The sequence below is a fragment of the Cherax quadricarinatus genome, chromosome 54, assembly GCF_038502225.1.
Source record: "Cherax quadricarinatus isolate ZL_2023a chromosome 54, ASM3850222v1, whole genome shotgun sequence".
NCBI lineage: Eukaryota > Metazoa > Arthropoda > Malacostraca > Decapoda > Parastacidae > Cherax > Cherax quadricarinatus.
Window position 1 is genome coordinate 5542610 of NC_091345.1, and position 23253 is coordinate 5565862.

The 23253-nt window shown below is 43.1% G+C and overlaps 1 protein-coding gene across 4 annotated transcripts in view; it reads left to right on the top strand.

The window, feature by feature from the left end:
* LOC128699220 (apolipoprotein D) overlaps positions 1-23253 on the top strand; it is a 141414-nt gene that overhangs the window by 74772 nt on the left and 43389 nt on the right. Inside the window, exon 2 of one of the 4 annotated variants that reach the window (XM_070096557.1) lies at positions 13053-13132. The exons of the other annotated variants lie outside the window; for them this stretch is intronic. The gene's annotated coding sequence lies outside the window, so the exon portion shown is untranslated. The remainder of the gene's footprint in view (positions 1-13052; positions 13133-23253) is intronic. 4 annotated transcript variants of the gene reach the window in all.

The window sequence follows — 23253 nt, forward strand, 5'->3', positions numbered from 1 at the left end:
TTTGTATGTCGTTATCATGTCCCCCCCTATCTCTCCTGTCCTCTAGTGTCGTCAGGTTGATTTCCCTTAATCTCTCCTTGTAGGACATACCTCTTAGCTCTGGAACTAGTCTTATTGCAAGCCTTTGCGCTTTCTCTAGTTTCTTTACGTGCTTGGCTAGGTGTGGGTTCCAAACTGGTGCCGCATACTCCAATATGGGCCTAACGTACACGGTGTACAGGGTTCTGAACGATTCCTTATTGAGATGTCGGAATGCTGTTCTGAGGTTTGCTAGGCGCCCATATGCTGCAGCAGTTATTTGGTTGATGTGCGCTTCAGATGTGCCTGGTGTTATACTCACCCCAAGATCTTTTTCCTTGAGTGAGGTTTGTAGTCTCTGGCCCCCTAGACTGTACTCCGTCTGCGGTCTTCTTTGCCCTTCCCCAATCTTCATGACTTTGAACTTGGTGGGGTTGAACTCCAGGAGCCAATTGCTGGACCAGGTCTGCAGCCTGTCCAGATCCCTTTGTAGTTCTGCCTGGTCTTCGATCGAATGAATTCTCCTCATCAACTTCGCGTCATCTGCAAACAGGGACACTTCGGAGTCTATTCCTTCCATCATGTCGTTCACAAATACCGGAAACAGCACTGGTCCTAGGACTGACCCCTGTGGGACCCCGCTGGTCACAGGTGCCCACTCTGACACCTCGCCACGTACCATGACTCGCTGCTGTCTTCCTGACAAGTATTCCCTGATCCATTGTAGTGCCTTCCCTGTTATCCCTGCTTGGTCCTCCAGTTTTTGCACTAATCTCTTGTGTGGTACTGTGTCAAACGCCTTCTTGCAGTCCAAGAAAATGCAATCCACCCATCCCTCTCTCTCTTGTCTTACTGCTGTCACCATGTCATAGAACTCCAGTAGGTTTGTGACACAGGATTTCCCGTCCCTGAAACCATGTTGGCTGCTGTTGATGAGATCATTCCTTTCTAGGTGTTCCACCACTCTTCTCCTGATAATCTGTGTGTGTATATGTGTGTGTATGAGTGTGTGTGTGTGTGTGTATGTGTGTGTGTGTGTGTGTGTGTGTGTGTGTGTGTGTGTGTGTGTGTGTGTGTGTGTGTGTGTGTGTACTCACCTATATGTGGTTGTAGGGGTCGAGTTTCAGCTCCTGGCCCCTGCCTCCTCTCTGGTCGCTTCTAGGTCCACTCTCTCCTGGCTTCGAGAGCCTTATCGTACCTCTTCTTAATACTGTCTGTGGATCCGGCGTCCACCACTTCATTCTCTAGGTTGGGACTAATCTTGTTGTAAACCTCTGCATTTTCTCAAATTTCTTGACATGCTTGACCAGGTGTAGGTTCCATACTGGTGCTGCATACTCTAATATGGGCCTGACGTGCACGGTGTACAATAGCATGAATGTCTCCTTACTAAGATGTCTTAAATTTACCAAATGCACATTTGCTGCGGAAGTTATTTGGTTGATATGCACTTCAAGTGATATACTACCTGGAGGGCGTTCCGGGGGTCAAAGCCCCCACTACCCGGTCCTTGACCAGGCCTCACGGTGAAACAAGGCCTAATCAACCAGGTTGTTTCTACATTCCAACATTCCGGCAGGTCAGTTGCTGACTTTAAGTATCTGTCTAGCTTCCTCTTGAAGGCTGCCAGGGATCTATTGGTAATCTCCCTTACATGTGCTGGGAGGTAGTTGAACAGTCTTGGATCCCTGACATTTATTGTGTTTTATTTTAGTGTACTCACGGCGCCCCCGCTTTTCACTGGGGGGATGTTGCACTCCCTGCCGAGTCTTTTGCTTTCGTAGGGAGTGATTTCTGTGTGCATAATTTTCACATGTAAATTATAATGTATCTTTTTTCCGCCTTCGTTCCAAGGACCACAGATCAAGGGACTTAAGACATTCGTAGTAACTGAGGTGCTTGATTTTACTTATACGTGCAGTCAAAGTTCTCTGTACATTCTCCAAATCTTCAATTTCACCTGCCTTGAAAGGAGCCATTAATGTACAGCAGTATTCCAGCCTAAAGGAAACAAGCGAATTAAAATGGATCATCACTGGCTTGGCATCCCTTGTTCTGAAGGTTCTCATAATCCATCCTATCATTTTTCTAGCAGATGTGATAGAGACATTGCTGTGATCTTTGAAAGTGAGATTCTCTTACATTATCACTCCCAGGTCCTTCACATTAGTTTTTCGCTAATGTGTGATTAGAATTTGTTTTTAACTCCTATTTAGTTTTTATTTCCTTAAGTTTTCCATAGCGGAGTAGTTGAAATTTGTCCTCATTGAACTTCAAATTGTTATTAGTGACCCATTGGAAGACCCATTGGAAGACCCATTGGAAGACTCATTGGAAGACCCATTGGAAGACCCATTGGAAGACCCATTGGAAGACTCATTGGAAGACCCATTGGAAGACCCATTGGAAGACTCATTGGAAGACCCATTGGAAGACCCATTGGAAGACCCATTGGAAGACTCATTGGAAGACCCATTGGAAGACCCATTGGAAGACCCATTGGAAGACTTGGTCTATATCTACTTGGAACTTTGCAATATTCTCACTGAGGTTCACAGCCTTCATCACCAAGCCTAAACTCCGACTGCGGTCTTCTTTATCCTTCCTCAGACTTCATAACCTGCGGCCTGTCCACGTCTATTGTAGCCTTTCTTGGTCCTCATCTGCTTGTATTCTCCTTATTAGTTCAAATATTCAAACAGAATATCTCTATCTCCCCTGTCTTGTCATTCACGAATACAAGAAACAGCACCTACCACTGATCCTTGTGGAACCCCGTACTTCACAGGCACCCATTCCGATACCTCTTCACGGCCATTCACTCCTTGTTTCCTTTCTGTCAGGTATCACTTCATCCCTTGTAGTTCTTTTCCTGTTATTCCTGCCTTTTCCATTAGCATGTATGCGTGCGTTAGTTTACTAAGCTGTTTTCACTGAGTAGTGTTTGCACGGATCGAGTCTCAGCTCCTGACCTCACTCTTAAACCGGAATTAGTGGTTCCTGGCCGCGTGGGCCCTATTGTACCTACTCTTGAAACTGTGTTTTGAGATCGCCTTTAACACCTCGTCATGTAGCCCATTCCATTTATTTACCACCCTGAAGCTGAATATTTTCCTTACGTTACGTCCCTGGTTCTCGTCTACGCAGTTATCTTCTATCTATTACCCCCTCGTCTCCAAGCATCTCATTTCAAACACTCTCTCCCTAGTTGCTGTCAAAACTTCTTAGTATCCTCGTACGACGTAATCATGTCTCCCTAAATGTTTCGTTCTTCTAAAGTCCTCAGGTTCAGTTCCTTTAGTCTTTGCTCATAACTCAAATTCCTCAGTTTTGGTGCGAGTCTTGTTGCAAACCACTGGGCTTCTTCTAGTTGTTGAAAATGCTCACTCAGGCGGGGGCTCCAAGCTGGTGCTGCATACTCCGTGATATGCCTAACAGATATCGTGTAGAGAGGCCTCTGAAAGCAGTTCTGAGATTAGCTTCCATCGCAGATGGTGCACATGTTAGGTGATTTATGCGCATTTCTGGTGCTGTGACGGTTGTGATGCTCACTCTTAGTTCTTCACCTTGAGTAATATTTACAGATTCTCGCCTCTTAATCTGGTTTACGTGCCTCGTTGCCTCACTCCAGCCACAAGTTTTATTACCTTTTGCTTGCTTGTATTAAACTCCACTAACCTCTGGTTTTACCACTTCTTTCTTCATTTATTTCCCTTCTTCTTCTTCTTCATCTTTTTTCTTCTTTTATTTTTTGGACATAATTTCCTGATATATCTAAGTATTACCCCGGGAGTCCCACTTTATGCAGGCAACATACACTTAGCACCTGGCAAACTATCTGCACTCACTAATGTATGCTTCGTGTGTGTGTGTCTGCATGCGTGCGTGCGTGTGGATGGGCAGGCGTGCGAGCGCGCGGGCGTCCTAGTAGATATATCTATCAGGTCTGGCTAGCTCGTCCGCTCTACTTTCTCCACCTATTTATATCTGGCTGGTGATATTCCCTCCAGTTCACAAGCATGACACACTTGTTATTAAACCAAAATTTTGTCTACTTACATGAGCATCTGTGTGCGTGCGTGTGTGTGTGTGTGTGTGTGTGTGTGTGTGTGTGTGTGTGTGTGTGTGTGTGTGTGTGTGTGTGTGTGTGAGGTTCATCAGCGCTTCCCACCACATAAACTGGATCACTTTCACAACCCTTTACCTAACACCAGTAATGTTCACAATATTATCTTTATCTGACCTAACTTAAGCCTTCACGAGAAGATCAAGTCATTTCACAGCCTATTTATAATAATAATAATAATAATAATAATAATAATAATAATAATAATAATAATAATAATAATAATAATAATCTTTATTTCTACAAGTACATTACAAACTAAGCTGACATTAATAACATTACATAGAAAGTCCCTGGTTATGCAGAGCATTTCTGGCAACTTAGGGTAATCTTGTCCACCAGGATGCGACCCACACCTGTCGGCTAACATTTGTATGGTATCTCTATCCCAGTGGCTGCTACGGTTAATTTTCCAATCCATTTCTTTGACTGTCGAATGTCATCATCGAGACTACTTAGAACTTGGTCCAGTTTTGTTTGGAAGATGACAGACAAACAATAATCAGAAGCCCTGCAACTCTAATTCTTTCTCAGTTAAGCTACGTATACCAAATATATATCTCAGCTACCCATCTGCTCTTTAGAAATTCGATACCTTTTATCATGAGGAATTATGAACTCAAATTATGTTGTAATAAACGACTGTCAATGGATAAACAGAATTGTGGACGGGAGACCTCGAACCGCAGCTGGTAAATTGACAGTCCGACATTCTACCATCTCGACCACCCAGGCCTGCAATAGGAAGGATTCGGAGGTAATACTTGTTGTATTACATTCCATCAGAGGCACCAACTGTAACTCAACTGAACTTCTTTCCTCGGCTCTTCTTGATATAAACCTGGGTAGTCGAGACGGTTGAGCATCGGACTGTCAATTTACGGGCCGCGGTTCGCCTTTCTTCCCCCCCCCCCCCCATCGTCCACTCTAGGTTTTTATCCATTAGGAATTATGTTCACTTTTACGATCCACTCAGTCTTTCTCCGTCTTGATCTTCTATACAGAAGCAACATCTCTTCCGGGCAGGATCGCTGCCATAACTACTGCCTTCGGTTTTTGTTCGTTTCCGTGACCTTCACGCTTATAAACCAGAATAATCGCAGTCAGTAATAAATTCACTTAATCGTCAATCTCATTTGTTACGATCCTTTAGTCTTTGAATTTGATCTCTGGCAATATCTTTGCACTTGCCACTTCTTGTGTTCCTTCCATGTCATGTTGTTACCTCCCTATTTGAAAAGTTCCAACGATTCACATTCGCTCCTTCACCGCTCCCTGACTAAGGCTAACATGTGTCACCAGCTCCCACTCACTTTTCTGCCGGGTCACCAGATTGGAAGAGACCCGGGCCGGGGTTCATACCGACGAATCACCTAGAATAGCTAACCCTTTCTTTCGGTCTGGAGTTTTAAGACTCTGTGATCGCGGGTTCTAACCCCTCCCGTGATATGTTTTTTTGATGAACATCAAAATGGTATACAATACCGACAGGTTGTTAGGTAAGACACATATGCAACAGTTAGACAACTTTATTCCGAAACGTTTCGCCTACACAGTAGGCTTCTTCAGTCGAATACAGAAAGTAGGCAGGAACAGTAGAGATGTGAAGACGATGTAATCAGTCCATCACCCTTAAAGTCGTAGAATTTGAGGTTGTCAGTCCCTCGGCCTGGAGAAGTTCAGTTCCATAGTCAGGAACTATCTGAAGATCAAGCGACAGTGCGGAGACTTAAATACTGTCGGAAGGAGAGGTGCAGGGTAGTAGTAGTAGTAGTAGTAGTAGTAGTAGTAGTAGTAGTGAGAGGCAACTGAGAGGTCATGTCCCTCTCAGATCCAACCCTTCTCACTTGAAAAGCTTGTCCAAGGTGTTTTCTGTACCAAGATGCCACGTGTTGCAGTGTCTGACAAGATGAACATCAAAATGGTATACAATACCGACAGGTTGTTAGGTAAGACACATATGCAACAGTTAGACAACTTTATTCCGAAACGTTTCGCCTACACAGTAGGCTTCTTCAGTCGAATACAGAAAGTAGGCAGGAACAGTAGAGATGTGAAGACGATGTAATCAGTCCATCACCCTTAAAGTCGTAGAATTTGAGGTTGTCAGTCCCTCGGCCTGGAGAAGTTCAGTTCCATAGTCAGGAACTATCTGAAGATCAAGCGACAGTGCGGAGACTTAAATACTGTCGGAAGGAGAGGTGCAGGGTAGTAGTAGTAGTAGTAGTAGTAGTAGTAGTAGTAGTAGTGAGAGGCAACTGAGCGGGACATGACCTCTCAGTTGCCTCTCACTACTACTACTACTACTACTACTACTACTACTACTACTACTACTACTACTACTACTACTACTACTACTACTACTACTACCCTGCACCTCTCCTTCCGACAGTATTTAAGTCTCCGCACTGTCGCTTGATCTTCAGATAGTTTCTGACTATGGAACTGAACTTCTCCAGGCCGAGGGACTGACAACCTCAAATTCTACAACTTTAAGGGTGATGGACTGATTACATCGTCTTCACATCTCTACTGTTCCTGCCTACTTTCTGTATTCGACTGAAGAAGCCTACTGTGTAGGCGAAACGTTTCGGAATAAAGTTGTCTAACTGTTGCATATGTGTCTTACCTAACATATGTTTTTTTCTTGAATACTATTAGTCGCAGTCTCATACTATGGCGGTATATACCAAAAGTTCCAAATGTTCAGGTGACATCGAGTACACAGCTGTCTTCCCAAATAGAGGAACTCAATGACATTTGATACGGTAGTCCATCATTGTCACAATAAAACTGCAAGTCATACTCGTTGCTATCATACTCAGTGCACCTAGTTTACTTTATCACTCAGTGTTGTTTTATTTTCTCAGGGTGCTTTACACATTATCCAGAATTATGACTCCCCACTTACAGTTATTTCTCGTATGCAGTTGTGGATACTTTGAATTTCTAGCAAACACAAATAAGTCGCTTACTTCTTGGTTTCTGGACACACTGGCGTTCAAGGTAACGAACACGTTGACTCTTCTGCTAGGTCTGCCATTAACGATGTACCACTTTCTGGCAGGATTTATATTGCCCTTAATTATCATGTTGTGCTTCACTGTTATTACCACTTAAGCATGTATGCGAATTGCGAAACTTACACATATTCCTGGTCATGTGGCCAACAAGATAACTAATGTTAAATTTGACGCCTATGGTTTGATGGTTTCTATAAAATATGTAAGGACAATGGTAGTATATGCTGCTATAAATGGTAATGAAAATATAGTTGCCAGTCTGTGAGGTCTACGGCAAAATGCATATTAGTGACTTCAACGTCGAGTGGCGCTAGAGTTATACCGCAAATGTGGGCAGAGTTAGGTGTCAAGTCCTTGAGGAATTTTTGTAGCCCAGCAGTGTTTAGTCTCCTCGGCTAAGTGAACACCAGGTCGTCCCGTGTTCTCGGTATTTCCCTCACGTATCTCTCTTCAGTGAAGAGACATTTAAATATAAGTTATTTACTTTACGCAAGACCTCACTACTAAGAGTTGGGTTTTGTGTCTAAAGTATCGCTAAACACTGTTGTTGTAAATTCATTAACTTTTATTGGCGGCTTTGTGTTACCTCTCTCTCCTCCGAGTCTTGCCTGCTCTTTCACCTCTTTCTGTTTATTTAACCAGTATAAATCCTTTTGCGTGGAGAGACTGTTGCTTTCAAGGTCAGAAATATATGTTTTCTCTGGTAGCTAAGAGAGTATCCGTCCCCTTCTTATAGATTTTCTTAATCTACTAACGCTTGCTTTGAGCGTGTTTCCGATTTTTGCTATACTCAGACTACTAGTATTGCACTCATACTAACTAGCACTACACACACACACACTACTAGTACTATACACACGCAATACCAGTACTACACACACACACACATACACATACACACACACAATACCAGTACTACACACACACACACAAACACACACACGAGAAAATGGGAGGCATAGACGAGACAGGAGAAAGGGACTACAAAGTAGGTACACTTCAGTCTGGGGAGCACAAGGTAGTCATTGCAGTGATGTATAATCCACCACAGAACTGCAGGAGGCCAAGAGAGGAATATGAAGAGAGCAACAGAGCAATGGTGGACACACTTGCTGAGGTGGCAAGAAGAGATCACTCCAGCAGAGCAAAGTTGCTGGTTATGGGGGATTTCAACCACAGGGAGATTGACTGGGAAAACCTGGAGCCACATGGGGGTCCCGAAACATGGAGAGCCAAGATGTTGGATGTGGTGCTGGAAAACCTCATGCACCAACATGTTAAGGACACTACTAGAGTGAGAGGGGAGGATGAGTCAGGAAGATTGGACCTTGTGTTCACCCTGGGCAGTTCAGACATTGAGGACATCACATATGAGAGTCCCCTAGGAGCTAGTGACCACGTGGTTCTGTGCTTTGAATACATAGTAGAGTTGCAAGTGGAGAGAGTAACAGGAGTTGAATGGGAAAAGCCAGACTATAAAAGAGGGGACTACATAGGGTTGAGGAACTTCCTGCAGGAGGCTCCGTGGGACAGAGAACTGGCAGGAAAGCCAGTAAATGAAATGATGGAATATGTAACAACAAAATGCAAGGAGGCAGTGGAAAGGTTTATTCCCAAGGGCAACAGAAACAATGGGAAGACTAGAACGAGCCCCTGGTTTACCCGACGGTGTAAGGAGGCAAAAACAAAGTGCAATAGAGAATGGAAAAAGTACAGAAGGCAGAGAACACATGAAAATAGGGTGATTAGTTGCAGAGCCAGGAACGAGTATGCACAGGTAAGGAGGGAGGCCCAGCGACAGTATGAAAATAACATAGCATCGAAAATCAAGACTGACCCGAAACTGTTGTATAGCCACATCAGGAGGATGACAATAGTCAAAGACCAAGTGATCAGACTGAGGACAGAAGGTGGAGAACTCACAAGAAATGATCAGGAGGTATGTGAGGAGCTAAACAGGAGATTTAAGGAAGTTTTCACAGTAGAGACAGGAAGGGCTCTGGGAAGACAGCACAGAAGGGAACATCAAGAGGGAATATACCAACAAGTGTTGGATGACATACGAGCAACCGAGGAGGAGGTGCAGAAGCTAAGTGACCTTGATACCTCAAAGGCGATGGGACCGGACAACATCTTCCCATGGGTCCTTAGAGAAGGAGCAGAGATGCTGTGCGTGCCCCTGACCACAATCTTCAACACATCCCTTGAAACTGGGCAACTACCTGAGAAATGGAAGACAGCAAATGTAGTCCCCATATTTAAGAAAGGAAACAGAAATGAGGCACTAAACTACAGACCTGTGTCTCTGACATGTATTGTGTGCAAAGTCATGGAGAAGATTATCAGGAGGAGAGTGGTGGAACACCTGGAACGGAACAAGATTATAAATGAAAACCAGCATGGGTTCATGGAAGGCAAATCCTGTGTCACAAACCTTCTGGAGTTTTATGACAAGGTAACAGAAGTAAGACACGAGAGAGAGGGATGGGCTGATTGCATTTTCCTAGACTGCAGGAAGGCCTTTGACACAGTTCCCCACAAGAGATTAGTGCAGAAGCTGGAGGATCAGGCGCATATAACAGGGAGGGCACCGCAATGGATCAGGGAATACCTGACAGGGAGGCAACAACGAGTCATGGTACGTGAAGAGGTATCACAGTGGGCGCTTGTGACGAGCGGGATCCCATAGGGGTCAGTTCTAGGACCAGTGCTATGTTTGATATATGTGAACAACATGATGGAAGGAATAGACACTGAAGTGTCCCTGTTCGCAGATGATGTGAAGCTGATGAGAAGAATTAAATCGGATGAGGATGAGGCAGGACTGCAAAGAGACCTGGACAGGCTGGATATGTGGTCCAGAAACTGGCTTCTCGAATTCAACCCTGCCATATGCAAAGTCATGAAGATTGGGGAGGGGCAAAGAAGACCGCAGACAGAGTATAGGCTAGGTGGACAAAGACTACAGACCTCATTCAGGAAGAAAGACCTTGGGGTGACCATAACACCGAGCACGTCACCGGAGGCACACATCAAGCAAATAACTGCTGCAGCATACGGGCGCCTGGCAAACCTGAGAATAGCGTTCCGATACCTTAATAAGGAATCGTTCAAGACACTGTACACTGTGTATGTTAGGCCCATACTGGAGTATGCAGCACCAGTCTGGAACCCACACCTGGTCAAGCACGTCAAGAAGTTAGAGAAAATACAAAAGTTTGCAACAAGGCTAGTCCCAGAGCTCAGGGGAATGTCGTACGAGGAAAGGTTGAGAGAAATCGGACTGACGACACTGGATGACAGAAGGGTCAGGGGAGACATGATAACGACATACAAGATACTGCGGGGAATAGACAAGGTGGACAGAGATAGGATGTTCCAGAGAGGGGACACAGAAACAAGGGGTCACAACTGGAAGCTGAAGACTCAGACGAGTCACAGGGACGTTAGGAAGTATTTCTTCAGTCATAGAGTCGTCAGGAAGTGGAATAGCCTAGCAAGTGAAGTAGTGGAGGCAGGAACCATACATAGTTTTAAGAAGAGGTATGACAAAGCTCAGGAAGCAGAGAGGGAGAGGACCTAGTAGCGATCAGTGAAGAGGCGGGGCCAGGAGCTGAGTCTCGACCCCTGCAACCACACTTAGGTGAGTACACACATACACATACACAATACTAGTACTACACACACACACACACACACACACACACGAGATTTAAGGAAGTATTTACAGTAGAGACAGGAAGGACTCTGGGAGGACAGACCAGATGGGGACACCAGCAAGGAATACACCAACAAGTGTTGGACGACATACATACAGATGAGGAGGAGGTGAAGAAACTGCTAAGGGACATCGATACGTCAAAGGCAATGGGACCGGACATCTCCCCGTGGGTCCTTAGAGAGGGAGCAGATATGTTGTGCGTGCCACTTACCACAATCTTCAACACGTCCCTGGAAACTGGGCAACTACCTGAGGTATGGAAGACGGCAAATGTAGTTCCCATTTTTAAAAAAGGAGACAGAAAAGAGGCACTAAACTATAGACCTGTGTCATTGACGTGTATAGTATGCAAAATTATGGAGAAGATTATCAGGAGGAGAGTGGTAGAGCACCTGGAACGGAACAAGAGTATAAATGCCAACCAGCACGGATTCACGGAAGGCAAATCCTGTGTCACAAACCTTCTGGAGTTTTATGATAAAATAACAGAGGTAAGACACGAGAGGAAGGGGTGGGTTGATTGCATCTTCTTGGACTGCAAGAAGGCCTTTGACACAGTTCCTCACAAGAGATTAGTGCAGAAGCTAGAGCATCAGGCGCATATAACAGGAAGGGCACTGCAATGGATCAGAGAATACCTGACAAGGAGGCAACAACGAGTCATGGTACGTAATGATGTATCACAGTGGGCACCTGTGACGAGCGGGGTCCCACAGGGGTCGGTCCTAGGACCAGTGCTATTTTTGGTATATGTGAACGACATGATGGAAGGGTTAGACTCAGAAGTGTCCCTGTTTGCAGATGATGTGAAGTTAATGAGGAGAATTAAATCTGATGAGGACCAGGCAGGACTTCAAAGAGACCTGGACAGACTGGACACCTGGTCCAGCAAATGGTTTCTCGAATTTAATCCTGCCAAATGCAAAGTCATGAAGATAGGGGAAGGGCACAGAAGACCACAGACAGAGTATAGGCTAGGTGGCCAAAGACTGCAAACCTCACTCAAGGAGAAAGATCTTGGGGTGAGTATAACACCGAGCATGTCTCCGGAAGCACACATCAATCAGATAACTGCTGCAGCATATGGGCGCCTGGCAAACCTGAGAACAGCATTCCGATACCTTAGTAAGGAATCGTTCAAGACACTGTACACCGTGTATGTCAGGCCCATACTGGAGTATGCAGCACCTGTTTGGAACCCGCACTTGATAAAGCACGTCAAGAAACTAGAGAAAGTACAAAGGTTTGCAACAAGGTTAGTTCCAGAGCTAAGGGGAATGTCCTATGAAGAAAGATTAAGGGAAATCGGCCTGACGACACTGGAGGACAGGAGGGTCAGGGGAGACATGATAACGACATATAAAATACTGAGTGGAATAGACAAGGTGGACAAAGACAGGATGTTCCAGGGAGGGGACACAGAAACAAGAGGCCACAATTGGAAGTTGAAGACACAAATGAGTCAGAGAGATATTAGGAAGTATTTCTTCAGTCATAGAGTTGTAAGGCAGTGGAATAGCCTAGAAAATGACGTAGTGGAGGCTGGAACCATACACAGTTTTAAGACGAGGTTTGATAAAGCTCATGGAGCGGGGAGAGAGAGGGCCCAGTAGCAACCGGTGAAGAGGCGGGGCCAGGAGCTAAGACTCGACCCCTGCAACCACAAATAGGTGAGTACAAATAGGTGAGTACACACACACACAATACTAGTACTACACACACACTTCTAGTACTACACTCACACTACATATTTTAATCGTTATAAACTACCCAGAAATTGACGAAGAGGACACATACGCAAGAGGACACATACGCAAGAGGACACATACGCAAGAGGACACATACGCAAGAGGACACATACGCAAGAGGACACATACGCAACATTCTGGTGTCACTACTGACGTAACACTTCTGCGCAGCAGACTTTTTCACTGCACTTCAGAGGCAACTTTTATAGTAGAGTCAGTTCAAAAAAAGTGGAGAGGTTATTTTAACGTGTTCAGCCCTTCAGCCTTGAAGGACTGAACACACGTAATTATTTCTGATGTATGTGTGTATGTGTATGTGTGTGTGTGTGTGTGTGTGTGTGTGTGTGTGTGTGTGTGTGTGTGTGTGTGTGTGTGTGTGTGTATACTTATTTGTGATTGCTGCGGTCGTTTTACAGAACCTGGTCCCGCCCTTTCGCTGGTCACTACTAGGTCTACTCTCCCTGCTCCATGAGCTTTATCGTATCTCTTCTTAAAGGTATGTATGGATCCTGACTCTGCCACATCACTCTTCAGGCTGTTCCACTTCTTGACAACTCTATGGTTGAAGAAATACTTCCTAACATCCCTGTGACTCATATGAGTTTTCAACTTCCAGTTGTGACCCCGTGTTGCTGTATCACATCTCTGAAACATTCTGTCCCTATCCACCTTGTCAATTCATCTCAGTTTTTTGTATGTCCTTATCATGTCCCCCCTATCCCTCCTGTCCACCATTGTTGTCAGGTTGCATTCTCTTAACCTCACCTCGTTGAACATATCCCCTTAGCTCCGGAACTAGTCATGTTGCAAACCTTGCACATTTCCTAATTTCTTGACGTGATTGGCTAGGCGTCTATTCCATACCGGTGCTGCATACTCCAATATGAGCCTGATATACACGGTGTACAAAATCTTGAATGATTCCTTACTCGGGTATCGAAACACTATTCTTAGGTTTGCCAGGCGCCCATATGTTGCGGTAGTTATTTGGTTGATGTGCGCCTCAGGAGATGTTCCCGGTGTTATACTTATCCTACCTAAGATCCTTTTCCTTGAGCGAAGTTTGCAGTCTTTGGCCACCCTAGCATGTAAAATAAAAAATACTGTGGCTTAACTAATAACGAGGGATTGTGGGCTTATGACTTGGAGATGAATATACCACTTTTCCACATAACTCAAATAGATGTCAAAGTACTCGGTAGACAATTATAAACAGATGAAAAGTGGTTGGGGGAGGAGTGGGGGGTTGTATTTTAGAGAAACTGTGCTTGTTCCACCACAACTAAGTTCACATTTGTATTCACCGTCCGAAAACTTTTTTGATCAGAGTTACTATTATTATTATTATTATTATTATTATTATTATTATTATTATTATTATATTCATGAGGAGGCTTCCAAGTGGTATGGGTTATAAAAGGTGTGCCAATGAGAGCATCCATAAATGGTTGTCATGGTGCTGTTCAACATGATTTTGAGTGGAGGTAAAAACCTCACTCTCGTCGGTGGGTGATTGGGAGGGGGGGTGGGTGGGTGTGGGTGGGTGAGTGGGTGGGTGAGTGAGTGGGTGGGTGAGTGGGTGGGTGGGTGTGTGGGCGGCTGGGTGAGCTGGTGGGTGGGCATGAAGGTCATGGAGTGCATTACATAGCCACAGAAAATTACTGATATGCTGTGATGGGATTTTTTGTTGGAGTAACTGTAGTTACTAGTTGCCAAGACACTTGTCGATAGACTCTTGATGTGTGTACTCACCTAGCTGAGGTTGCAGGGGTCGAGTCCTGTGTGTGTGTGTGTGTGTTGCTTTGATGTGGCAGCTGCTGTGGCTGTGATGTGGCAGCCGCTGTAGCTGTGGTGTGGCAGCTATAGACGATATGACTCAAGAAATCGTAATGACACGATTGCAAATAAACCATACCCCCGGCCGGGATTGAACCCGCGGTCATAGAGTCTCAAAACTCCAGCCCGTCGCGTTAGCCACTAGACCAGCTAGCCACAATAAGATTCATCCAACTAGGTATATTTCTACACCATAGGAAAGTTAGCACAGGCACCTCAGTGACCACAAATGCAAGTTTTTACAGACGAATCTCCAGCTAGCGTGGCCGTGACGAACTCTAGCTCAAGTCCCTTCACTGCCGTCAACATGACCTAGTTGGATGAATCTTATTGTGGCTAGCTGGTCTAGTGGCTAACGCGACGGGCTGGAGTTTTGAGACTCTATGACCGCGGGTTCAATCCCGTCCGGGGGTATGGTTTATAGACGATATGTTTGCTAATGGGGTTCTAAGCCTATCGACCAGACGGGGGGTTATTAAAGCTGTCCATTAACCTTTTCACCATCATACCAGGATACTTCCATCCCTAAAATAGGGTTTAAACCTGAGAGAAATACATCCCTCAGGGTATGTCTGAACCGCAGACGAGAGACCTCTAAGAATCCAGCCGATGTTCAACGGCTGGATCCCCCGCTGCCAGATTCCTCCAGGGGTCACAGCAAGTTGTCCAGTCAGCATAACCGTTGTCAGTTAATTTGTAATTATTAAATTCACTCAAGCCAAACGCTGGAGAAAATACCAGTCGTGGTTTTATAACCTGTCTCAAGTGTAACATTAGTCTGAGCGACTGAGAGGTGTGTAATGAGCTGGTCTCTGTCTCCTATGAGTTGTGTGTCATTTGTCAGATGCTGATATCTTCACCTCCTCCAGGTGCTGGCATCTTCACCTCCAGTAATGATACTGTCAGGTGTTAACATCTTCACCTCCTCCAGTAATGATACTGTCAGATGCTGACGTCTTCACTTCCTCCAGTAATGTTGCTGTCAGGTGATGACATCTTTACCTCCTCCAGTAATGATACTGTCAGGTGCTGACATCTTCACCTCCTCCAGTAATCTTACTGTTAGGTGCTGACATCTTCACCTCCTCCAGTAATCTTACTGTCAGGTGCTGACATCTTCACCTCCTTCAGTAATCTTGCTGTCAGGTGCTGACATCTTCACCTCCTTCAGTAATCTTACTGTCAGGTGCTGACATCTTCACCTCCTCCAGTAATGTTACTGAAGTAGGTCAGGTGCTGCTAGGTCTGCCTGACAGACAACCAACTGATGGAGAGTATTACTCGTCTAGTTAATGTCGGTATAATGTATATGTATATGTCTACATGAATGTAAGCATATACACATACATATATCTGTGCATACATATACATATACATGCGTACACGTAAAAATACATTCACATATTGAGAAATTAGCAAATTTATATAAGAGTTGGGAAAGTGGAGAAATAAGAGAAGTATAGATGGCGCACAGGGGAAGAATAACAATGGAGGGATGAGGTTAGAAACACTCTTAGCAAACATAACAGGAAGAAGAGAAACAAATATGTTGTATGACTCTGGTGTGCCAGGAATACTACTACTGCAGACTAAGGCAGATGAGGAAGTATCGTAACTGCAGAACACAGCAAGCAAGGCAGATTAAGTGACACGAGACACTGCTACTGCTGGTACTGGTGCTGAGGATGGCATAGTGTAGTTCTAGAAACCTCTGGTGTTCTGTTCTAGAAACCTCTGGTGTTCTGTTCTAGAAATCTCTGGTGTTCTGTTCTAGAAACCTCTGGTTTCTGTTGCTGGTTCTGTTACTGAAGATGGTCCTGTTGCGGATCTAGAAATACCACCAGTTGGCAACCTAGCCCTCATAAATTTTAACCAACAGAAAACTGAATGGTGCAAATTCTTTGCTTGGAGTGTGGCGAAACGTTACCTCAATAAAGATACTCGAGTGTTGCTTATGTGTCTAATTTATCAACTTGTCGGTTCTCTGAACCATTTATCTAATTAGTACACTCGCCCAGTTCTCTAATTTAAACAGCAAGGCAATCTTTGTTGTAACATCATCTTACCCACAACACTGCTATGTAACACTGCTATGATGGTACGCCTGGATCTTTCTCCACCACTCTTGAAATATCACTGGTTCTATTATAACGGTACACTGGGCGTACCTTAGTGACTCTTGACCTATTACTAGTTGTTTTAATGGTACACTGGGAGGCACCTTTATCACGCCTCACTTAAACACGTGTAACATCTGGGTATCTTTATTGTAGACGTTTAACCAACTAGTGGCTTTATCGATAAAAATTCAAGGACATAACTGGAAGACAGTAGAACTATATGCAAAAGATGAGGTAATCAGTCCCTCAGCCTTGGAGTTGGTGAAGAGCATCGTAGTCTGGAAGAATATGGAGCACAGGCAAGGTTAGGTAAGGTTAGGTTAGGTTAGGTTAGGTTAGGTTAGGTTAGGTTAGGTTAGGTTAGGTTAGGTAAGGTTTGTCAGGAAACAGGACAAGTGTTTCCTGACGCTGGTCTTTCTCATATGATGGCCCACAGCTGGAGCTTTTGATCATCTGACCGAGGCCTTCCGCTGGCTTACCTGTGCATCCCTTTAAAAGTTATGGTCATAGTTATAACCATTTTTTTCTTATGAAGCACAGGCAAGAAATCTTTGTATAAAGATCCCATGATGTTGCAGTGTCTGACAGATGTGATAAATGGTTCGAAAACCGACAAGTTGAAGACTGAGACATTTATGCAGCATATGGGAATCTTTGCTAAGGAAACGTTTCGTAATACAATGGCTTCATCAGTCCAATACAAAGCAGAGAGGGGTAAGGAGAGGAGGAGTTTGAGGTAATCAGTCCCTCAGCCTGGAATCGATGTGTTCAGTCCACCATTCTTGTAGAATGTACAGCATCTGGGCGGAGAAGTGGCGTATATACTGTAGACAGGTGAGGCGAAGCAGGAGGAGGCGGGTTCACAATGGAACCTTCCACTAGTGTAAGTAGGTCTTCGTCCTAATGTTGGACAAGTATTGAAGAATTCTTTGTATCAAGTTGCCATGATGTTGCAGTGTCTGACAGATGTAATAAATGGTTTGAAAACCGACTAGTTGAAAATAGAGATACATAAATTTGAAGCTGCCCTATTTCAGAACGTTTCGCCACTAGTGGCGAAACATTTCCTCCAATATATGTCCTGAACTGTACATAAGTGTCTTTTTCCATACAAGAATTACTAAACCAGTAAGGGCTAAACAGCTCCTGGCGAACGGGAAGTGATCAAGGGAGGGAAGCTTTAATGCTGTTGAAGAACTCTTCATCCAAGGAGCTAGAGTTAATGTTCTCTTCCTTGGATTAAACCCCCTCCTATTACTTCCCAATTTCCCAGGCGCTACCCCTATGGGTTTCGCGCTTCCGTATATAGGTGGATGGGAATGGTTAGTTTTGAGAAGAACCTGCCTAGTATGGGCCAGTAGGCCTACTGCGGTGTACCTCCGTTTTTATGTATAAATATAATATTTTCTGAAGCCTGGTGAGGCGAGGGTGTCGAGTCTAGAGTGTCACGACCGTCTTCCAGGAATAAGTCAGGAGGCGACCACAAAAACTGGTTCAGAATATTGGCGGCTCAACGCCACTAACTTGCTACTAAAATTAATTGAATTACTGCCACTTGAATGATCAGTTTATTGTGCATCCGCTACTTAGCCGGTGTCAGCTTACAGTGCACACGCAACTCATCCTTCTGTCAGTTTATTCTGCTTCAGCTGCTCATCCTGTTAGTGTTGGTTTATTCTGCACCAACAGCTCATCCTGTGAGTGTTGGTTTACTGTGCACAACTCATCCTGCGAGTGGTAGTTTATTGTTTATTCACAGCTATGTTCACTTTCCCATTATATCGGCTCTTACCAAATCTTCATAATTCTGTACTTGCTGGAGTTGTCACATTTCCTCACCCGGATATATCTTCTCAGATAATCACTTTGCTTCCTTTTCCTAAGGTACTGTTTGCTCCAGTGCAGTATAGTCCCTGTTACTGCAGTCTTCTCTTACACTTCGAGATACAGTATCAAATGCCTTCTTGCAGTCCAGGAACCTGCAGTCCCTCTCTCTCTCCTCTCTTACTGTTGTTACTCTATCACAGAACTCCAACTGGTTTGTAAGACAATATTTGCAGTCTATAATCCAGTGTGGTTATTGTTTATGAATCTACTTCTCTCCAAGTGCTCTATCAGTCTTCTTCTCATTGCATTCTCCATTACCATACATGGTAGGCATGACAGTAGTACTGGTCTGTACAGAAGAAAAAACACAATACCGTGACTAGAACAATATACAAATAACCCCCACCTGCAAGCGTCTCTCTTCTATGTGCAAGTTATTTTTGTATTGGTCTGTAATCCAACGCTTCCTCTCCGTCATCTTTCTTAAATACTACTACTACATTCACTGACTCCAAGATCTCAGTCATCTGTCTCGTATCCATCGCCTTGTTGGAGATCTGAGTCACTGGTTAAACCAGTGGCTCAGATCTCCAGTGTGTCCAATTTGTGAACAGTTTGTGAAGAGAGAGAGAGAGAGAGAGAGAGAGAGAGAGAGAGAGAGAGAGAGAGAGAGAACTAACGTCACCTCTTACTTACATCTGTCAGCACTGTCTAGCAGTGTAAATGGCCTTATTTGTAGAAATAGGCAAATGTAGCCCCTGTTTACAAAAGCAAAGGGAGAGCAGAAATCAATACCTAAAGACTAGTGTCACTCCTGTCAGTCAATGGCAAGATTCTTGAGACAATAATCTCACAGCAGATGACAGCATTTTTCGACTACCACTTGCTTCTTTGTGACTCAATATGGCTCCAGAAAAGGTCACTCTGTTGCTGAGCTGCTGTTAATCCTTTCCATTACGTGGCACCAGTGGCTGGATGAATCCAAGGTGTAGTAGCACTGGACATTGCTGATGCTGCCGACAGAGTATGGCATCTGGGACTCTTGGCAAAACTGCAAGCACTGGAAGTCTCTGGCTCAGCACTGTACCTCCTTAGTAATTACCTTCAAGATAGATCTCTAAGAACAGTTCTCAATGGGACAGTCACTTAGACACTCAACTGGTGCCAATGTTCCACAGGTGAGTGTACTTGAGCCATTGTTATGGTATGTTTACTTGAATGACCTTCTTCAATCAATTCATCCCAAAATCCCATGCAGACGACAGTAATCTGTTATTTACTTATTCAAGAGACGAAGTTCACCACATGTGGCAGGATTTGATGAAATAACTTATCACAGGCCAGGTGCTCCAAGGTATGGGAGTGACCGCCTAGCTTTGCCTAGGTGCCCATACTTATTCAGGGATCTGGCTGTGCGGCAAAAATAACGCGTACTTTGATGCAGAGTGTGCAGGTTCGAATCCTGCTGTGGACTGAGATATAATGATTGTAAATAATTTCGCCCGTTTGCAAATTAAACATATATATATATATATATATATATATATATATATATATATATATATATATATATATATATATATATATATATATATATATATATATATTCTTTCCTTCAACACACCGGCCGTATCCCACCGAGGCGGGGTGGCCCAAAAGGAAAAACGAAAGTTTCTCCTTTTACATTTAGTAATATATACGGGAGAAGGGGTTACTATCCCCTTGCTCCCGGCATTTTAGTCGCCTCTTACAACACGCATGGCTTACGGAGGAAGAATTCTGTTCCACTGCCTCATGGAGATAAGAGGAAATAAACAAGAACAAGAACTAGAAATAAAATAGAAGAAAACCCAGAGGGGTGTGTATATATATGCTTGTACTTGTATGTGTAGTGTGACCTAAGTGTAAGTAGAAGTAGCAAGACGTATCTGTAATCTTGAATGTTTATGAGACAGAAAAAAGACACCAGCCATCCTACCATCATGTAAAACAATTACAGGTTTCCGTTTTACACTCACTTGGCAGGACGGTAGTACCTCCCTGGGCGGTTGCTGTTTACCAACCTACTACACACACACACACACACACACACACACACACACACACACACACACACACACACACACACACACACACACACACACACACACACACACATATATATATATATATATATATATATATATATATATATATATATATATATATATATATATATATATATATATATATATATATATATATATATATATATATATATATCGTGCCGAATATGTAAAACTGGTCAATTAGCAAGAACTCTTTTAAAATTAAGTCATTTCTAAAATTTTCTCTTATACGTTTAAAGATATATTTTTTTTCATTAATGTTGAAGAAAAAATTTATAATTTTGCACCAAAAGGAAAATAGAAAACTTACCTAACCTTATTATAACAAGAACAATTTATTTTACCCTAACCCAACTAAATATATTTTAGATTTGTTTACAGTAATTTAATACTAAACAAACACAGTGAAATATATTTTTTTCGTTAGGTTCAGAATGATTTTGGCGAAATTATTGCATACACAAATTTTCACTTGTCCTATATGGCAAGATGAGCGTTGCTATTTAAGCCAAGATCGCAAGTTCTGCCTATTCGGCACGACATATATATATATATATATATATATATATATATATATATATATATATATATATATATATATATATATATATATATATATATATATATATATATATATAAACAGAGTGACTTCAAGAGTGTATCAGTCTGTAGTAGAAGGAAGGCGGGGTAGGGGTCGGCCTAGGAAAGGTTGGAGGGAGGGGGTAAAGGAGGTTTTGTGTGCGAGGAGCTTGGACTTCCAGCGCGCATGCGTGAGCGTGTTTGATAGGAGTGAATGGAGACAAATGGTTTTTAATACTTGACGTGCTGTTAGAGTGTGAGCAAAGTAACATTTATGAAGGGGTTCAGGGAAACCGGCAGGCCGGACTTGAGTCCTGGAGATGGGAAGTACAGTGCCTGCACTCTGAAGGAGGGATGTTAATGTTGCAGTTTAAAAACTGTAGTGTAAAGCACCCTTCTGGCAAGACAGTGTTGGAGTGAATGATGGTGAAAGTTTTTCTTTTTCGGGCCACCCTGCCTTGGTGGGAATCTGCCAGTGTGATAATAATAATAATAATAATATATATATATATATATATATATATATATATATATATATATATATATATATATATATATATATATATATATATATATATATATATATATTTCCTTTTGTCTCCATGAGGAAGTGGAACAGAATTCTTCCTCCGTAAGCCATGCTTGTTGCAAGAGGCGACTAAAATGCCGGGAGCAAGGGGCTAGTAACCCCTTCTCCCGTATAAATTACTAAATTTAAGAGAAACTTTCGTTTTTCTTTTGGGCCACCCTGCCTTGGTGGGATACGGCCGGTGTGTTGAAAGAAATATATGTATATATATATAAATATATATATATATATATATATATATATATATATCTTTCTTTCTTTCAACACACCGGCCGTATCCCACCGAGGCGGGGTGGCCCAAAAGGAAAAACGAAAGTTTCTCCTTTTACATTTAGTAATATATACAGGAGAAGAGGTTACTAGCCCCTTGCTCCCGGCATTTTAGTTGCCTCTTACAACACGCATAGCTTACGGAGGAAGAATTCTGTTCCACTTCCCCATGGAGATAAGAGGAAATAAACAAGAATAAGAACTAGAAAGAAAATAGAAGAAAACCCAGAGGGGTGTGTATATATGTGCTTGTACATGTATGTGTAGTGTGACCTAAGTGTAAGTAGAAGTAGCAAGACGTACCTGAAATCTTGCATGTTCATGAGACAGAAAAAAGGACACCAGCAATCCTACCATCATGTAAAACAATTACAGGCTTTCGTTTTACACTCACTTGGCAGGACGGTAGTACCTCCCTGGGCGGTTGCTGTCTACCAACCTACTACCTTGATATATATATATATATATATAAATATATATATATATATATATATATATATATATATATATATATATATATATATATATATATATATTTTTTTTTTTTTCAACAAGTCGGCCGTCTCCCACCGAGGCAGGGTGACCCAAAAAAGAAAGAAAATCCCCAAAAAGAAAATACTTTCATCATCATTCAACACTTTCACCACACTCACACATTATCACTGCTTTTGCAGAGGTGCCCAGAATACAACAATTTAGAAGCATATACGTATAAAGATACACAACATATCCCTCCAAACTGCCAATATCCCAAACCACTCCTTTAAAGTGCAGGCATTGTACTTCCCATTTCCAGGACTCAAGTCCGACTATATGAAAATAACCGGTTTCCCTGAATCCCTTCACTAAATATTACCCTGCTGAGTTTCGCCACTTGCAGGCTGAGGTATCTGGCAACACTGCTACCAGGAAAATGTCTTTAAGTCTGCTGGTGAAGCCACTAATTTCCGGTGTTGTGTTGTGTGAGAGCAAAACACCTCAAACTACTCTGGAAAGTGAAAATAAGCAATCAAAATAAATTTTCTCTTCTTCTGCATGCAAGATAATATTTCCCGATTTTTAACTAAATATGAAGTCGTTAAAAATTATAAACTTTAGGGTCCCCGTAACGGGGGGTTAAGGGGGGGATGTCCACATCAAATAACACCGTCACCACACAGTAGTGTCTATCACTATATAAAATTCTTGTAAATACTGCGTATCGTTGTTTACCCCCCCCCCCCGCATCATAATCTAACACTCATTATATTATTTGTCACTCTAATTGCAGTGATGAAATGCTGTGGCT